Raw genomic sequence first — 17,462 nt, 5'->3', positions numbered from 1 at the left:
AGCCTCTGTGGTGGCTGCCTGTTGCCAGAGCTATGGGAAGGCCCTTCTCCCTTCCCAGCCAGCTGAAAAAACCCTGTCACTGACCTTTGGTGACTGTGGGTTGAGGGATCTGAGAACCTGCTGCTGCTGCTGCAACTGGAGATTCCACCTCTGAGGGCTATTTGCGAGAGCCCCACACCATGGCCAAGGCTGAGCTGGGCTCTGCTCCATGTCCTACGCAACAGATGTTTCCCATGGGCCTTTCAGGTCACCCTGGGCTGGAAATCTCCTCCACTCTGTTGTTCTCCACTTCTGCTGCTTCAGAATTTGTTGAGAATACCTCTCTACAGGTATTTTATGGGCTATGTGGGGAGAGCCTCCATATCTGTGTCTTTCTACTCCGCCATCTTGGCTCCGCCACAGCCTTTCATTTTTGAAGAGGACCAAAGATGTCATGATGTTGAGGTAAAATAGTGGATGATGGATGATGTATTGACTTGTGTGTAAATTGGATTTAAGTGAGCCAGAATTGTACAAAGTCAACAGCCTCACTCTCTCTTCCAGTGTCATGAAGTCCAGTGGCCAGGCAAAAGTTAGGATGAATGCTGATGACCTGGGATGTAGTGGATGACCTTAGTGTCTTCGATGTCTAGACAAGCTCTCAGCACTCCACAGTGTCTATTTTAGCAGCTTTCATGGCACATGGAGCAAATTGTTCTTCTCTGCTCTTTCCACCTGGGGAAGTCTTTACATGCTTGAGGTAGACAACCCCAACCTCATTGATGGGTTTGAAGCCTGTTGGCTATTTCAACCTGATTTGGCTCATTTTCTGACATCAGTTTTACCAAGGTGTGCCTATTTTACTTGCTACAGCTTCTTGGAGCCACAGATGAGAGTTGGGTGGTAGGTGAACTCCCAAGGTGGATGAGAAGCCCTGAAAAGGGTCTAGCAAGCCCTCAAAACAGAGGTGCTAGTTCTCCCTGAATACCCTGTACACTCCATTGAGTGATGATACTCACAAAATAAAGGAAGGATGAATACATGGTAGTCCACTGGGTCCTTTTAGAGTTAGGGCACCTTTTCCCAAACCAGTAAATTCTGTTGAATTTTATAGAGTTCTTATCCTGCTCTAGGCATTGAGGAAAGGAAATAAGGAAACTAGACTTGAGGACTAGGACTAATTGGTGCTAGTTAGTAAGGGAATGGTAGAGAAAGACTCCAGGGGAAATGGTGGTTAGTAGATATTTTAACATCCCATTGGAGGAGCAAGGACTTTGAGTCATTAGGGTTGGTCTTACCCTGACAAGGCAACTTGGTGATTTTTGAACTTTCCTGGGACCTTTTCCTTTAGCTGGATGGGGAGGCTCCTGGGTTCGTTATAGTATGATATCCAGTACTCTCACCTTCCTGATGAGATTATTGATATGGAAATAATATGAGTTGATAAAATGAGGATGGCAAACAAGATGAGTTGGGAAAGAATGAGAGTTTGGGGAAAGGGAGAAAAGAGGAAGTAGATTTTACTTATGATCAGAGTAAGGAGAAGTCTCAAGGTACAAGGGAGAAGGAGGTCAGAATTCAAAAACCATAAGATGGGGTATCAGTCAGTCCAAGGATAATGGTAATAAAGAAGTCTCTTTAAAAAAATCAACTCCCTCCCAGCTACCTTGTGTATCAGACACCACTTAAAGCCATTTAATCTGGCAACTTTATGTTTCACTGGCAGACAGAGGAACTGCTAAGTTTGTGTAGTCATGTTCTCACTATAGATGAAGAAATTTCTTTAAAGCAAAAGAGAATCTTCTGGTACAGAGAGCAATTCTTGGGTTTGAGAGGGGGTAATTTGGAATTCAGGACTAAGGTAGGACCTTAGCATCATAGAAGTCAACTGAAGTATACACTGGGCTTGTGGTAACTCAGAGAAGGTCTGAAACAAACTTGCCATATTCAGTTGTTTTCTCTGAGTTAGATTTTGGCATATACTTTAAGCATGAAAGTTCAGTTACTGCCTCAGGGGCCCAGGAAATGCAATCCCATTCAACAGGCTCTTTTTGCTCCCAGAAAGAAGTATGTAGGTAGGTGTTCTTTCTCTGAGAGATAGAACATGACCCTGACCTGAAAGTCTAAGGAAACTGAATTCTCCTCCCAGTTCTCCCTCCAACTATTGACCTTAGCAAGTCACATCCATCCTCAAGGTCTCATTGTCCTCCTCTTTAAAATGTTGTGATTGGACTAGGTGGCTTTTAATATCCCTTTCCACTGTGAAAGTCTATGACTCAGTTACATGGAATAAACATTTATTATATGCAAGGAGTAGTGTACCATTGTAGACTGAAGACAGGCCCCAGAATTGGGAGAAAGTGGTTTTACTCCCAACTCTGACCTGTAATATTTGTGTGATCCTGGTCAAGTTATTTAATCTCTTATTGACTTCAAATTTTATACTAGGTGTTGACAAGTATCTTTACTGGAAGTTCATCATACCCATTGAAATAATAAAAAATTAATTTTTCAAACTTTCAAAGAATAATCTTGGCTACAAAGAGAGATATAAAAATATCTCTCTCCTCATTCCATTGCAGAGTGGGTGAGGACATCCCTGGAACATTTCATATAATGTAAATCATTTTTTGTTCTGTTTTGTTGATTTTTCTCTTTGGGGGAAGATTCTTTTCTAATTTATTTTTTGCTCATTTTCCAGTCTATATCCTGACTTGTGACTTGATTTTAGGGTTGGACTCTGTGACACCCAAGGAGGGAAAGTCTGGGCTGGTCCTGCTGTTGCTTTCTTGAGGTATTGAGTGTGGTGTTATTCTAGGATCTCAAGGTCAAGCTGCGAACCTGCAATCTTCAAATGCTCCCAGAGTAGTCTGATCCAGGGAAAAGACTGTTTGCTGCCTTCCTGGTCTGAGCTCTACAAGTTGCTGACCTGGATTTGGATCTGAGCAAGAGTAGATTGCTGGTGGACTCGACCTCTATCAGATAGAAAGCTCTCTTGGTTCAGAGTGGCAGAATTTTAGGTTCCCCTTTGATCTGGGATTCCTGTCCTGGTTATTCTTTTGTAGCATCATTTAGAAAGGCCAAGGTCACCCACTGCTTCCTGCACCATTGCCCGTCTTGCTATTGGACCCCCATGATTCTGGAGGAGATGTTGAGACTGACAACTCTATGCAACTCTACCTCATTGAAATACGATTCACTCGTAAGTCAAGACATCATGTTCTTTATGTCATTGGTCCTCTTTGAGAACGGAGGACAAGTAACAATATTCTTCTGCAGGCTGAGCTAGGTGCTAGAAATGAAACTCTACTCTGCCTGGGAAATTACAGCTGTCATCATGGCTGCTGGGTTTGGAACTTGCTCCTTTCTTGGCATACCACCCAGACCCTCCCAAAAGGGGAAAAACCGCACTGTGCCCAGGTCTCCTTCCCAGTCTACTTTGGATCTTTGACCTAGTTAGTAAGTGGCAAAGATGCCAGTTCACACCTGTGCCTGTCACAGTGCCCTGGTATGTGTCTGTGGCGCCAAGTTATTGGTGGAACCTCCTCTTTCTCTGGTGCATAGACTTTCCCTGGGCACTTGAATATTCCACTCACAGCATCCTCTGACCCTGACCCCAGTCTCCAGTGTCTGAAAGTCCCCCCGCCTGTATCACTATGCTTAGAAGGACTGGACAAATGACTCATTGTAAGTTATCCTTTTTCTTTTCCTTTCCTTTCCTTCTTCCTTCTTTCCTGGAGGTACAGTAACCCCACTGCTGATCAACATGAAAGCTCTGACCTGCTCCATTTCCTACCTGGCCAGTTCACTCCTTTGGCAACTTAGTCATCTTCTGCTCTCACCTTGGCACTCTCCCCTTCACTGCCCCTGCTTCACCATATTAGTGGCAGACTTAGCTCGGACACTGTTGCATACCTTCATGCTTGCGCATAGGTTTTCCTGCACCTTGGAATGCATTCCCTATGCCCCGCCATCTCTTAGGAGCTTCCTTACGGGCTCAATTAGATTTCCACCTTTTCTGTGAAGCCTTTCTTGATCCCCCTACTTGTTAGTGCCATTTCCTTTCTCAGATGATCTTTATTTACTTCTCTGTGCAATGTTTTATTAACCAAAAGGATGTAATCTCTTTGAGAGCCAGAAGTTTTTTTCGTTTTATTTTATTTTTGTATCCCCAGGACCAGCACAATGTCTTGTACAACTCGTTGAATTGAACCACCTCATTTTCCTCTAGAAAATACAATATGATACTTATAGGATCATAGATTTTAGAACTGGAAGGGACCTTAGAGTCCATCAAGTTAACTGCTTGAAACTCAAGCTTAGCGATTTCCCCATCATCACAACTAAAAAGAACCTGAGGCAGGTATATGTGCTTGAATAAGGAGACAAAATATAAGCCTCTAGGTGGGAAGATAGAGCCAGTGCAGTAGTCTACTCTGCCCACCCAGGTCAACGTGGAGTCATGATGCTTCTTCCAGAGATGCGACTAAACCTAAAGTGAAGGAGTATTGCAGCTGGAACAGACTAAGCTGCAGCCCTGTGAATTTCAAAGGTAAATCAGAGGTCTAGGACCTGGAATCCATGCTGGAGTGACCAAGACTCAATCCAACAGTAGACTGGCCCTGCAACCAAGATGTCAGGTCCCATATGACTGTCCACTGGTCATGCTGCTTGGCGGACCTAATGCTTTGTAAAAAACGTCCTAAGTTTGAACCCACTCATCCTAGTAACTGAGATGGTAAGAGGAAAAGTCTTGCCTTTAAGTGTTGGGAGGGGGGAAAGTTTGTATTTTTGCTATATCTTCTCAGGAAATATTCCTTTGTAAAAGCTAAGAGAAGAAAAGGAGCCTGAGACAAGAGTCTACCTTCAGTCTTCCTTAATCCATGTTCACTGCTCTGTCTACATATAAACTACCTCTTCTATTTTAGTTTGAGTCTCCTTTTCTACAATTCTAGAATTTATAAACCCAATACTTTTTAAAGTCTTGGTTCCAGGATAGGTGAGAAGATCTAGGCCATTTGGTAATATCATGCTTTGCTCCCTTTTCTATCCTTCCTGAAAACCGAAAGTTCCTGGAACTCAGGTTCAAATCCTTGATTCCTTTTGAGTTTCAGTTCAGATGAAATTCAGCAGCCTTCCCTTGTGTTCCCTTGTATACACCAGGCATTTTCTGAAAATGTTGCAAATTAAAATATAATTGAAAAATGAGCCTGTAACTAAGGCATAAAGGGTAACAGGGATCCAGAGCTGCTGACTTAATAAGGGAAGCTTAATAGCATTACATCTGTATTAATAACAAGACCAGTCAGCCATTAGCAAGAGAAGTTCATTCATTGTAGCTCTGACACTTTCCAGCCTACTTTTTTTTCGTGGTAAATGACTGCTGTTTAGGCTCATTCCTGCATTCAGCCAAATCCTTGTAGCAGTATAAACATTTGGGCAGAAAAGAAAGATTTTCCAACCTTATCCTAAAAACCATCAGTGAGCAAAGGCATAAAAAGTGACTATGGGTATTCTCGCTGCCCATCAGTGATGCCTGTTTTATTTCAGGCATTGGCTTCAAGGTCCCCTTTCTGGCTCTGGCCTATTGGCAAAGTGGTTCTTTCCAATAGCTCTAAGAGGCAGGGACAATGCTGTCCCTGTTGATCACACTGTGCTTATGATTTGTTGATTAACAAAAAAAAAAAAACACCCTAAAAATTAAACAAATGAAAATCACATTTGATTGAGCAGATGAAAAGATAACCTTAAGCACTTTATAAATATCTCACTTGATCCTCACAACAACCTTGAGAGGCTGTTATTATCTCTATGTTACAGTTAAGGAAATGGAGGCAGGGAGCAGTTAAGTGACTTGACTAGGGGTCACACAGCTAGGGTCTAAGTGACTGAAGCTGAAGTTGAACTCATATTTTCCTGAGTCCAGCCTAATGCTCTGTCCCCTACAGCATCTAGCTTCTTCTAAAAAGACGGATGCCATGTATATAGCTCAAAATCACACACTGTGGAAATAACTTGGCTCAATATTTTCAGATAATCAATCTCCATTATATTATATGTTCCTTTAGGACAGGAATGTGTCTTTTGATTGTTTTCTTGTATCCTCAGTGCTTAGCCTAGTGCCTGGTGCACAGTAACCACTTAATAAATATGGATTGATTCATCAAAGTGGAAGGGGAGGACAGGGAATAAGCATTTATATAGTGTCTATTATGTGCCAGGCACTGTGTTAAGCAGTTTACAAATATTATCTCATTGGATCCTTGCAGCAACCCTGCAAGGTAGGTGCCATTATTATCCCCATTTTACAGCTGAAGAAATTGAGGCAAATACAGGTTAAGTGACTTTCCCAGAGTCACACAGCTAATAAGTGTTTGAGGATGGATTTGAACTCAGGTCTTTCTGATCCTACCACTCTAGCCACTGTGCCACCTAATTGCCTCTGAGAGGCATAAAATAGGTGTTTGCCACAACCATGGAAGATGCCCAGAGCAGAGTAGGAATGAAAGAAAGATTATTTATAGATGACTCTCATATTGTCTTATTATCTTGAATAAATCATTTCACTGGGCCACAGTTTCCTCTTCTCCAAAGTGAAGGGATGCAGAATTCCAGAGAATAGCAGAGAGATAAGAGGGAAGGAGGGAAAAATAATAATCTAAGTTTTATGGTAGTAATTGTAGAACACTGAAAATAACTAAAATTAATTAATTAAAAAATAAAATTAAAAAAAAGAAATGGCTCATTGAGTGAAGGGACAGAGTGATATACTCAGAAATGACAGTGATGCAAGAACAAAAGATATCAAAAAAATTTTAAATAATAATAACTGTACCATCTACCTCACATAGTAGAGTGGAAAGAGTGCTGAGATTGAATTAAAGAACTCCGGTTCAAATCTTACTTATTCTCGGAATGATCTTGGGCAAACCATTTAATCTCTCTAGGTCTCTAGATCTTAGTTTCCTCAATTATAAATTAAGGAGGTTAGACTGGAAAGATGTTAAGGTCCTTTCCATCTCTAAATCTATGAACCTATGACCATGTTTATGGTGAAAATTAAATAACAAAATGACATTTTAAAGTGTTTGAACAACAATAGCTTGCATTTGTAAAGTGCTTTAGAGTTTACAAAGTACTTTACAAATATTAACTCATTCTGTCTTCAAAATAATCTTGGGAGCTAGGTGCTATTGTTATTCCCATTTTACAGATAAAAAAACTGAGGCAGACAGAGGTTAAGTGATTTGTTCAGGGTCACACAGCTAATAAGTGTTTGAGTCTGGAGTCTTCCGGACTCCAAGCCTAGCATTCTATCTACTATGCCACCTACAGGACTATGCTAATGTGTTAATGAGGCATAATGGAAGGAATACTGGATTAAAGTTTAGAATCTTTTGAGAAGTTCTAGGTAGAATTTTTCTATCTCTTTATTGTCTTCATCACATGCTGTCATCCAAGCTACAACCATTTTTATGGTGACTCTTTTAATTATGGTCACCATGACCAGAGCAAAGCAAGGAAGATGTATACCATGAATTAAACTTCCTTGTTCTTGGACATATATGAAAACCAATAACCTTACTATCTCTGCTGAGAACATGTAAGTAATCCTTTAACTTGGGTATGACTTCTTTAGGTCTTTAGGTTTCATTTATAGCAAGTATGATGTAATTTAGTGGCATCAAACTCAAATTGAAACAGGGCCACTAAACTATAAGTAAGGATTTCTATGGATGCCTATTGGTTTACAAAACCACACATTAACACCATTTATTGACTATTGTATTTTGATTTGTTTTGTTCAATATGTCCCAACGACATTTTAATCTGTTTCGGGCTACACTTGGGAGTGCAGGGATGGGAGGAGGGGAGAGATGTGACCGGACTGTTTGACCCTTCTGATGTAGTTAGTAGATAATAATCTTGTTTGAGATTCAGGAAGTCCCAGAGTTTAAGTCTCACCTTTAATATTAGGTTCCTGGCTGTATGAACCTGTATCTCTTCCGGTCCTAACATTCCATGTTCTGGGTTCTTTGCTCTAAGGTCCCTTCCAACCAGTGGCAAGCCAGTAAATGTTTAATGACCAGCTCACTAGGGGTGGGGAAGAAATGTGCCTTTGACACACTGTTAAGTCTAATCAGCATTATATCTATATCTCTCTATATACATATATGCATATATGTGTATATATGCATTTTATCTTCCCCAAAACACATATAAAAGCATTTTTAACATTTTTTTAAAGTTTTGAGTTCCAAATTCTATCCCTCCGTCCATCCCCTATCCCCTCCCTGAGATAATAAGCAATCTGACATAGGTTAACCATGTGCAATCATGTACTATCACTTTCTTAAGTTTCAACAATCATCTGGTTTTTAGTGTTGCCAATTTCTGACAAACACAAGTTTAACCATCAGCTCTCCTGAGGTGGTTCAAGGTGGTTCTAACTGACCCCTGCTTACAGCCCTAACATTCTATGTTCTAGATTCATTTTTTGCTGTAAGGTCTCATCTAACTTTGATATTCTATGTCCTGTGATTCTAATGCCTCTTTATGACCCGTAATACCAAGCACAGTGCCAGCATGTAGCATAAAAATATGACTTGACATTAGATTGACTTGAGTGACTATGAAAATATAGGAAGCAGTGAGGGTAGAAATATTGCTAGAGACTTAAAAAACCCCAACAAGACAGGAAATGTGGGAAACCTAAGGAGAGGGGTGTTCCTGTGATTTAGGACTGGCCAGATCTGGCCGCTCTGGGCCGCCCCACTGTCACAAACACCCAGACAATGGATTGGTGGAGCACCTGCCTCATACTGTCATGTGTGGTTAGCTTCAGATGAATGGTCACTTATTCTGTCAGGGTCAGGGAGAGATTGGCTTCCTACCAGACAGAAGATGGAAAGGAAAACAGAAATGTCCTCAATAAGGAAGCTAAAAATAGCCATCATGACTCATGACCTGAGATATAAATACCTTGCGGCCCTGGCGGAATGTTTATATACAGTACAACTTTAGTCCTTGGTTAACAAGAGCCTTCAGGAAAATGTGTGGGGTGAGGAATGAGAGAAGTAGATGTCAGATTCCTCAGGTTTCTCTCTGGACCAACACCCCGGAGTTCTATTCCAAGGCAAGATGTCTCCTTTTCTATTTCTTTTAAAGAAGAAGGGAGATAAAACAACTTTCCAGGACAGGTTCATTGTGAGCTTTCCTGGAGGAGGGGGTAAGTACTAGATGACCCCAGGGAGTTCCCTTCTGGCTTAAGAAAAGGGGATTCTGGGATGCTGTGGTTTGCTCAGTCATCTTGAACAAATCTGTGCTTTCTTGCACTTCTTGCATTTCTTAATGGCACCCATCCAGGATGGGGGAGACCTGGCTTTCCAGAGGGTCACATGAGAAAATCTGGGGAATTTACTGACTTGCAATGTTATGTGGCTGCCAAAATAAAACTAATGCAATCTTGGGCTGCATTGATAGAAGCCAAGTGCCCAGAGCCAGGGAGAGGATAGTCCTACTGTACTTTGCCCTGATCACGCCACCCCTGGAATATTATGTTCATTTCTTGACACCACATTTTAGGAGAAACATTAGCAAATTAGAGTAGGAAAGAGATGGGAAAGCAGAATGAAATGCCAGGAAATCATGTTGGACAAGGCAGATTTTAGGGGACTCTATTTGTTTAGCCCAGCTAAAAAGATTTAGAGGGGGGGACTTCTCAGATCCTACAAAGCACTTTGTTCTGTGATTCTGTAATGTATTATCACACAATATGTATTGTAGATATCTGTGTTTGCATCTTATCCCCAAATTAGACCATAAGCTGCATGGAGGGCAAGAATTATATCTTATTAAAACTGTATATCTCACTCAGTACCTAGCACAATGTTCTGCCAATGGCAAGTATTTGTTGAACAGATGGATCTATGACCACACAAAGGCCTTTTTAGAAAAAAATACAATACAACACAGATAATATTAATTTGTGGTTTTCTAAGTCAATATGAGGTCCACAGCGTTCTATTCCTATTTGAATTTGATACCACTGATCTAGTTCCAACTGCATTATTGTACAGATGAGGGAATTGAGGCTCTAAGAGAAATTATCTGCCCAGGGTTATACAGACAGGAAGTAACTTGCTTAAAGTGTTATCCATAATGCTTCTGAGGAGTTAACAGGAAAGCCTCTAAAGCAGCTTTTCCCAAACAAATTAGGCCATAGAGAAGAGGAAAGAGGGCACATTTCAGTTATATGACAGCAAGTCATTAAAACTCTAAATGCTCTGAGCAACCTCTTAAGGCTATTAGCTACAGAGGAGTTGCTAATCTCCATTGGATGGAGAGTTTCTGGACCAGAAATTCCCTTTTGTTATTGCTGAGCCATTTCTTAGTTGTGTCTTCATGACCCCATTTGGGATTTTCTTGGCAAAGATACTAGAATAGTTTGCCATCCTTTCTCCAGCTCATTTTACAGATGAAGAAACAGAGGCAATCAGGGTTAAATGACTTGCCTGGGGTCACACAGCTAGCAAGTGTTTAAGGTCAGATTTGAACTCAGGGAGATGAGTCTTCCTGACTCTATCCACTGTGCCATCCTAGCTGCCCCAGAAATTCTCTACATCAATGAAATTACAGGTCCAGAACCACAACAAGAAGCTCTCAGGTGGCATTAAGAAATACATTGTGCCTAGGACTAAGGAGGTTATAGTCCTGTTCTATTCTGGCTCGGTGAGTCTTGTGGAGTACTTTGTTTTGTTCTGGGTATCACAGTTTAGCATCAATAAACTGTAGTTATGCAGATGAGGTACTGAGAGACGTCAACATTATATATTATAGTCAGTGCAGAATCAAGACTAGAACTCAATTGATCAATTTAATTCAACAATTTAATTGAACAATTCAATATTAAGGCACAAAAAATCAAAATGAAACAGTTCCTGTTGTTGAGGAGTTTGTATTCTACAAGAGAAGAACAAGATTGTCAAATAAGACAGCTAGCAGAAGGAGAACTGGGAAGGGAGAGAGAAGGGCTTCGTGTAGGGTGGGGCACCTAATCTTATGTTTGAAGAAAACATGGTTCTGAGAGACAAGGGGGAGGAGGGAGGTCATTCCTGGCAAGGGAGACGTTTATGAGACTGCATGAGGATGAGAGGGCAGAAATATGGTGAACAAACATGCAGTTTGACTGAGAGTTCATGAAGGGGACTAGTACAAAATAAAGCCAGAAAGGTAAGTGGAAGAATGATTATGAAGGGCTTTAAACACTAGGCGCAGCTAGGTGGCACAGTGGATAGAATAGTGGGCCTAAAGTCAAGAGGACTCCTTTTGGGGAATTCAAATCTGGCCTCAGATACTAACTAGTTGTGTGATCCTGGGCAAGTAATTTAACCCTGTTTGTTTGTATAATGAGCCAGCAAAGGAAAAGTTAAAGCACTCCAGTATCTCTGTCAAGAAAACCCCAAATGAAGTCATGAAGGATCACACACAACTTGACAACAACAAAGGAGTTTGTATTTTATCCTAGAGGCAATAGGCAATCATTGAAGGGTTTTACTGGTTAAAGATTAGGTGACTTGCCCAAGATCACACAACTACCCTATGTAAGATGTTAATACAAAACCCTTGATTGCAACTATGGTGCTCTTTCCATTTTACCTGTAGCTATAAACTCTGCATATTTATATATGGGTATTAAATTGTCCAGACGAAGAATAGTTTGGAATGGGTCATCAGAAAATGTTTGTTTTAAATCAATGAAATTACTTAGGTGTGAGAAGTTAACAGTGAAGAGTATGGAGTCAGAGAATCTTAATTTGCCTCCTAGTTCTTTCATTCCCTTCCTGTGTGACGTTGGGCAATTCACTTAAGATTTCTAGGTCTTAGTTCTTCATCCGTAGAATGAAGGAATTAGATGAGATGACTTCTAATGTCCTTTTTGGCTCTAAATCTACAAACTTAACTCTACCATGCCACACATCTACTCAGCAAGTTCTGGTGGCTCTTTCTCAATTCTAGGATGCCCTTTGAGTCTCTAAATTCCAACTCATGACATCTCACAGTGACACTGTGTCAAAACAGCTGAATTCAGCTATCTCACTGACTTCTCACTAGATCAAAGTCATCAGGTGGAGAAAAGCTAGAACCTTGATGATGGAAGACTGTCTTGCTGCCATAGGTTTTCACATAGCATACAATACAATAATTCCTTAAGTTTCCTTTCAAGTCCATGACCAATCAATTAAAAATTATTTCTTAAGTGCTTACTATATTCCAGGTACTGTGTTAAACGCTGAAGATACAAGGAGAAGACTGAAATAATCCCTGACCTCAAGGAACTCACATTCTAACTGAGGAGACAACATGTGCATAAATGATGACAAGGGAGTTTGGGGAGGGAGAACTCAAGAAGCTCCAGAAGAGGATCAGGTAAGACACCATGAAAGAGGCAATTGAACTGAGCTTTGAAGGAAACTAGGGATTCCAAGAATTGGAGGTAAGGAAGGAATGCATTCCAGGCATGGAGGACAGACCAAAAAAAATGGGACAGAGATGAGAGATTGATTATCAAATAGGTCAACGTGTCAAGGAGGAGAGTAAAGTGTAAGAAGACCTAGGAAGGTAACATAGGAACAAGTTTTGAAGAAACTTAAGTGTCAAGCCAAGGAATTTATCTTTAATTCTTCAGACAATAGGGAGCCACTGCAGTTTGTTGAGTAGGGGTGTGTGACATGATCTAATCTGAGGTCCTAGAATTATCTGATTTCCTCTTTATCACTATCATTCCCTTAAGAAAAACACTCCTGTTAGAAACAGGAAAAAATCACAAATATAGATGCCAGACACAATGAATATTTATCATTTACTTAGAGGTGCTGCTGTCTTAAAGCAAAGTTTTCCAAAGAGAAGCTGGCTCAGATTCCTTAGGGATTTTAGGTGTGGGGTTGGGTTTTAGGTGTTTCTGTGAAATTTGTCATTTTCATGTTTTAAATGTGAGTGAGATTATTTTTGAATCCAGCCTCTTTGTCATCTAGTTCTTGTGTCTTCTCTTCTCCCTTGGGTTCCCATCTTTGGCTGCTTGCTGCCAGTGGTATTTACTTCGGGCTTTGGTTTGCTGCTCAGATTACTAGGTTGGTTTTTTTTTTTGTCCTTTCCATGCAATGCAATTTACTAATCAATCAATCAAGAAGCATTTATTAATGCCACCCACTGTACTCAACAATCGGGAGCAGAGACAAAATTGGGAAAATTCCTGCCCTTGAGGACCTTATAGGGGAAGACAATTTGCATACTTATGATTATATGTAAAATATAGATAAAATAAAAGCTATACAAGCTAATTTTATAGGGATTTGGGGAGGAAAGAGAGACACTAGTAGTCTGGAGTAGCAAGGGATGAATTAAGAAAAGTCTTATATAGGAACTGAAAGTTTAGAAAGAAGCTAGGGATGTTGAAATTGAAATGAAAAAGGATTACATGTCAGACATGACAAAGTCTGAGCAAAAGGACAGAGGTGGTAGATGGAATAGCATATGAGAGTCATGGCAAGAAGACCAGTTTGGAGGGATCATTGACTATTTGTAGGGATTGTAAGGTTTGTTGTGAATGATTGTAAATGCCAAACAGGGAAGTTGGTATTTGATCCCTGAGATGAGAAGGAGCCACCAGAACTTGCTGAGTAGGTATATGGCATGGTAAGACCTGTACTTTAGGAATGTCACTTTGGTGGCTGTTTAAAACATTAGAGAGGGAAGAGAATGAAGGCAAGGAGAGCCATTAAGAGGATATTGTGGTGACTTCCAACTAACATGTCAACATGAAAGGCATTGGAGGATTTCAGATCTCCCACAAACACTCTGGCAAAGTTCTCAGAATGTATCAGAAGGAATAATGATAAAGAAAATCACAGAGGCATGGAATAAGCTTCTCCATCTAGTCCAGTACTGCATAAGAAGGCTGCCAGAAGCCTGCAAGTGTTTTCAGAGGAGACAAGATAGGGGAGGAGACAACTCCAGTTAGACCTTAAAGATGGCAGGATCTCAGCCCTGGCCTGTTGTAGCAAAAAAGATAGAGCCTGTCCCTGTGCCCACTGCTTTGGGAGACAGGGCCAGGAAGGATACAGGACCTGAAGACAACGTCCCAGCAACCTGTACATAAGCCAAAGCTGATGACAGGGTCACTGCAGCACCTGAGCAGTCTTCCCTGGAGCCAAAGCAAAAGACAAAGCCAGAACAGGGCCAACACCAGGACCACAATGGGAGAAAGGACCAGTGAAAGGGAGGGACATCTCAGCATCCAGGAAACTTGTGCAGGTTGAAGAGCAAGATATAGGACTATAACAACAACTAGATGGTCCTAACGCAGAAGTCCTGAAGGAGGCCTGTACCACTGTACTCTATAACTAAGCAAAAAAACCAGGATGCTATATTTCAAGATATAGAAAAAACCTGTCCCAAAATTTTACAACTGGAGACAACACAAAAATATGAAGTCAACTGATCTCTTCCTGAAATTGCAAATTGCAAGCCTCCATAAATATCATAGCTAAAATATGGTGCTTCCAAAGCAAAGAAAAACGATACTGCCAGCATCCAGGAAGAATTCAAGCAAGAACGCACCACAGTCAAGACCACACAAAGTTCTGCTGCAACTGCCATAAAGAAGAGAAAAAATTGTAATACAGTATTCCAAAAGACAAAAAAGAAAGGTCTACATCTCAAAACAACTTACCCTGAAAAAAATAGTATAATACTTAAAGGGGGGAGGGTGGAGAATGGACTTTTAATAGGATTTAGAATTTTGCAATATTTCTGATTAAATATAAAGATATTGAAATAAAAAATTGAAATTCAGAGCTAGGTAGAGTCTTTGAAATCCAAACACAGGAGACAAGAGAAACTTAGAATACATTTGAGCAATTTAAAGGGGATAAATCATATTTACAATGTATGTGGAGGAGATGAGACAAATGTAGCTTCAGAATTCTGCTGCTTCTAGGATCACAGAGAGAATTAAAATAAAATAAGCTGATGGTCTAGGGATGGTTTTCTTCCATATTATAGGCTTTTAGAGGGGAACAAAAAGGTAGACAAAAGGAATCTACTGAGGAAGAAATGAGGGTACTTAATATTTTCACATAATTAAAAATGGGGGTTTGTGTGAGAAGAATATAAAAAGATGGAGGATGGGATGGGGAGAGAGAATGCTTTCTGAACCTCACTCTTCAAAAAAGCAACAATAGAAATTGCATTTAAATTGTGTTAAAAGAGAGATAAATAGGGAAATTACATTAATTTCAGCCCATGATAGATAATAAAATCAGAGCTAATGAAATAATACCAATACTATGTACTCATATAAAGGCACAGCATCCAAATACCTAAAGAAAAAGTTAATACAGTTACAAAGAGAAATAGATAGCAAAATAATAATGTTAGGAATACTTAGTGGGCCCTTTTCAGAACTAGAAAAAGCTAACAAAAATATAAAGAAGGAAAAAGTTAAGAACATGAATAAAATTTTAGATATATTAGATATTTGACAATTACTAAATGGAAATTAAAGGAGAACACATATCTACGCACATATCTCAGTTCATTAAAATCTTACAAGCAAATATATGAAAATAGAATTATTAAATACACACTATGTTCTCACCATCGATTGCTGCCCTCACTCTTATTTGCGTATTGGTAATCTTAGGAAGAAAATCGCGAAACCATACCTGGGCCTACTATAAATTTAAGTAAGGTTATCTCACTTATACCTTCATTGTAGCTATGCAATCTTTTCATATACACTCACCACAATGACTTCTCCAAACACACACACACACATATACACACACACATATACATATATGTATGTATGTATACAATGTATATACATAACACACACACACATATACACACACATATACATATATGTATGTATGTATACAATGTATATACATACATATATACAAATTTTATATCCATATATGTCTATATATGCATATAACATATAGCTTTAAGTATATATTTAAAATATCTAAAAGAATACATATTTTTATTGCATACGACTTTGAATAAATATTACTTATTTCTCTGAAAATATTTTAGATATGAAAATGTCCATGTTGGTTGACGATTTTAGTTCAAAGTAACCATCTTTTAAAAGTATATTGAAATAATCCGGATGAAGGGCAATGGAAACCTGAACTAGGGTGGTAACTGTGTGAGAAAAGATAAGGTTGGATGCAAGAGATATTGTGGTGGTAGAATCAGAAAGATTTGGCAGCTGAATGAAATGGTGAGGTGAGGGAGAATGAAGAGCGCTTATTAAATGACTATTACGTACAAAGGCGCTGCATTATGCATTTAGATTGCAAAGACAAAATGACTTAAATGACTTGAAATTGTTACTTCCTCCCCACACTCACCTCACCTTACTCAGTATAGGATTCCTGGCTATAGTTCCTGGCAGATCGTCCCCTTGGCCCTATTCCAGCCCAAGACCAAGAGGAACAGTACAGTCTTTTGGAGAACCTAGGAAACAACCTTGATTCGTCACCTCCTGCTTAGTTCATTCTTGGCAAGTAGCTGAGGAATCTAAAATAGGTAATGAAACTATGATGAGACCTCCTCTGAAATTGGGCAAAGGCAACCATTTTTTAATTTGATACAACCTCAGCAAATGTTGAGTGCTTGCAAATGTAAAGGCTAATCTGCCTATCACCTGGGCTCTCAATCGCTCCTCCAATAAGCATGATTAATTGCCTATTAAAGTATCAGACATTGTTCTACAGAGGGGAGATAAAGAGATAGTTCTTGACTTCAAGGATCTTACATTCTATTAGGAAAGCAGTTTGTACTAATACAAGCAAATATAAAATCTAATAGGAGACTCTGGATGAATTCTACAATATATGTATGTACATATATATATATAGATGTATATGTATAATCAATATTTCATCTAGGTTACCTCCTGAATAGACCTCTCCTGAGACTGTTCTTCCTTATTCTATGTCCCAACCAGTTAGCTAATGAAGAGTACATCTGTGAGTGCTTGAACCAAGCACCCACCAAAGATCACCACCAAAAAAAAGCCATATCACTGTTTAACCCATGAGTTTCTTCTACTACTGCTTCTTAGCAGAACACAGTTAATAGAGAGAAGCTAACATTAATTGCTATGTGAAATATGCCCAAAAATCATTGACAAGGTTCCTACAGGATGAGAAGAAATAGAGTAGTAGAAAACAGCACTTGTGGGCATTGGTGAAGGGGGTACCCACATAGGTGAGATCATGAGAGCCATTGAACCATCAAAGGATACAAGCCTGAAATGGATATTTACATTCACGTCTCATTCCAGGACCAGGACATTGTTGAATGTTTCCTTCAAATTATAACAATTGTCTAATGATTTATTTTTCCATTTAGACTTTCCTTTTCATCTTTCCCTTCTCTGTCTCAGAGAACAGTGTCTACCATCCATT

The 17,462-nt window shown here is 39.7% G+C and overlaps 1 long non-coding RNA gene across 2 annotated transcripts in view; it reads left to right on the top strand.

Moving 5' to 3' along the window:
• Window positions 1-8,962: 8,962 nt before the first annotated feature.
• LOC140513127 (uncharacterized) overlaps window positions 8,963-17,462 on the top strand; it is a 28,519-nt gene continuing 20,019 nt past the window's right edge. The window contains exons 1-2 of one of the 2 annotated variants that reach the window (XR_011970080.1): window positions 8,963-9,208; window positions 12,257-12,408. This is a non-coding gene — a long non-coding RNA (uncharacterized lncRNA). The remainder of the gene's footprint in view (window positions 9,209-12,256; window positions 12,409-17,462) is intronic. The other variant, XR_011970079.1, reaches the window with a different exon arrangement.

Source organism: Notamacropus eugenii, chromosome 7 (genome assembly GCF_028372415.1).
Source record: "Notamacropus eugenii isolate mMacEug1 chromosome 7, mMacEug1.pri_v2, whole genome shotgun sequence".
Lineage (NCBI taxonomy): Eukaryota > Metazoa > Chordata > Mammalia > Diprotodontia > Macropodidae > Notamacropus > Notamacropus eugenii.
This window is presented reverse-complemented; position numbering and strand designations above follow the sequence as displayed.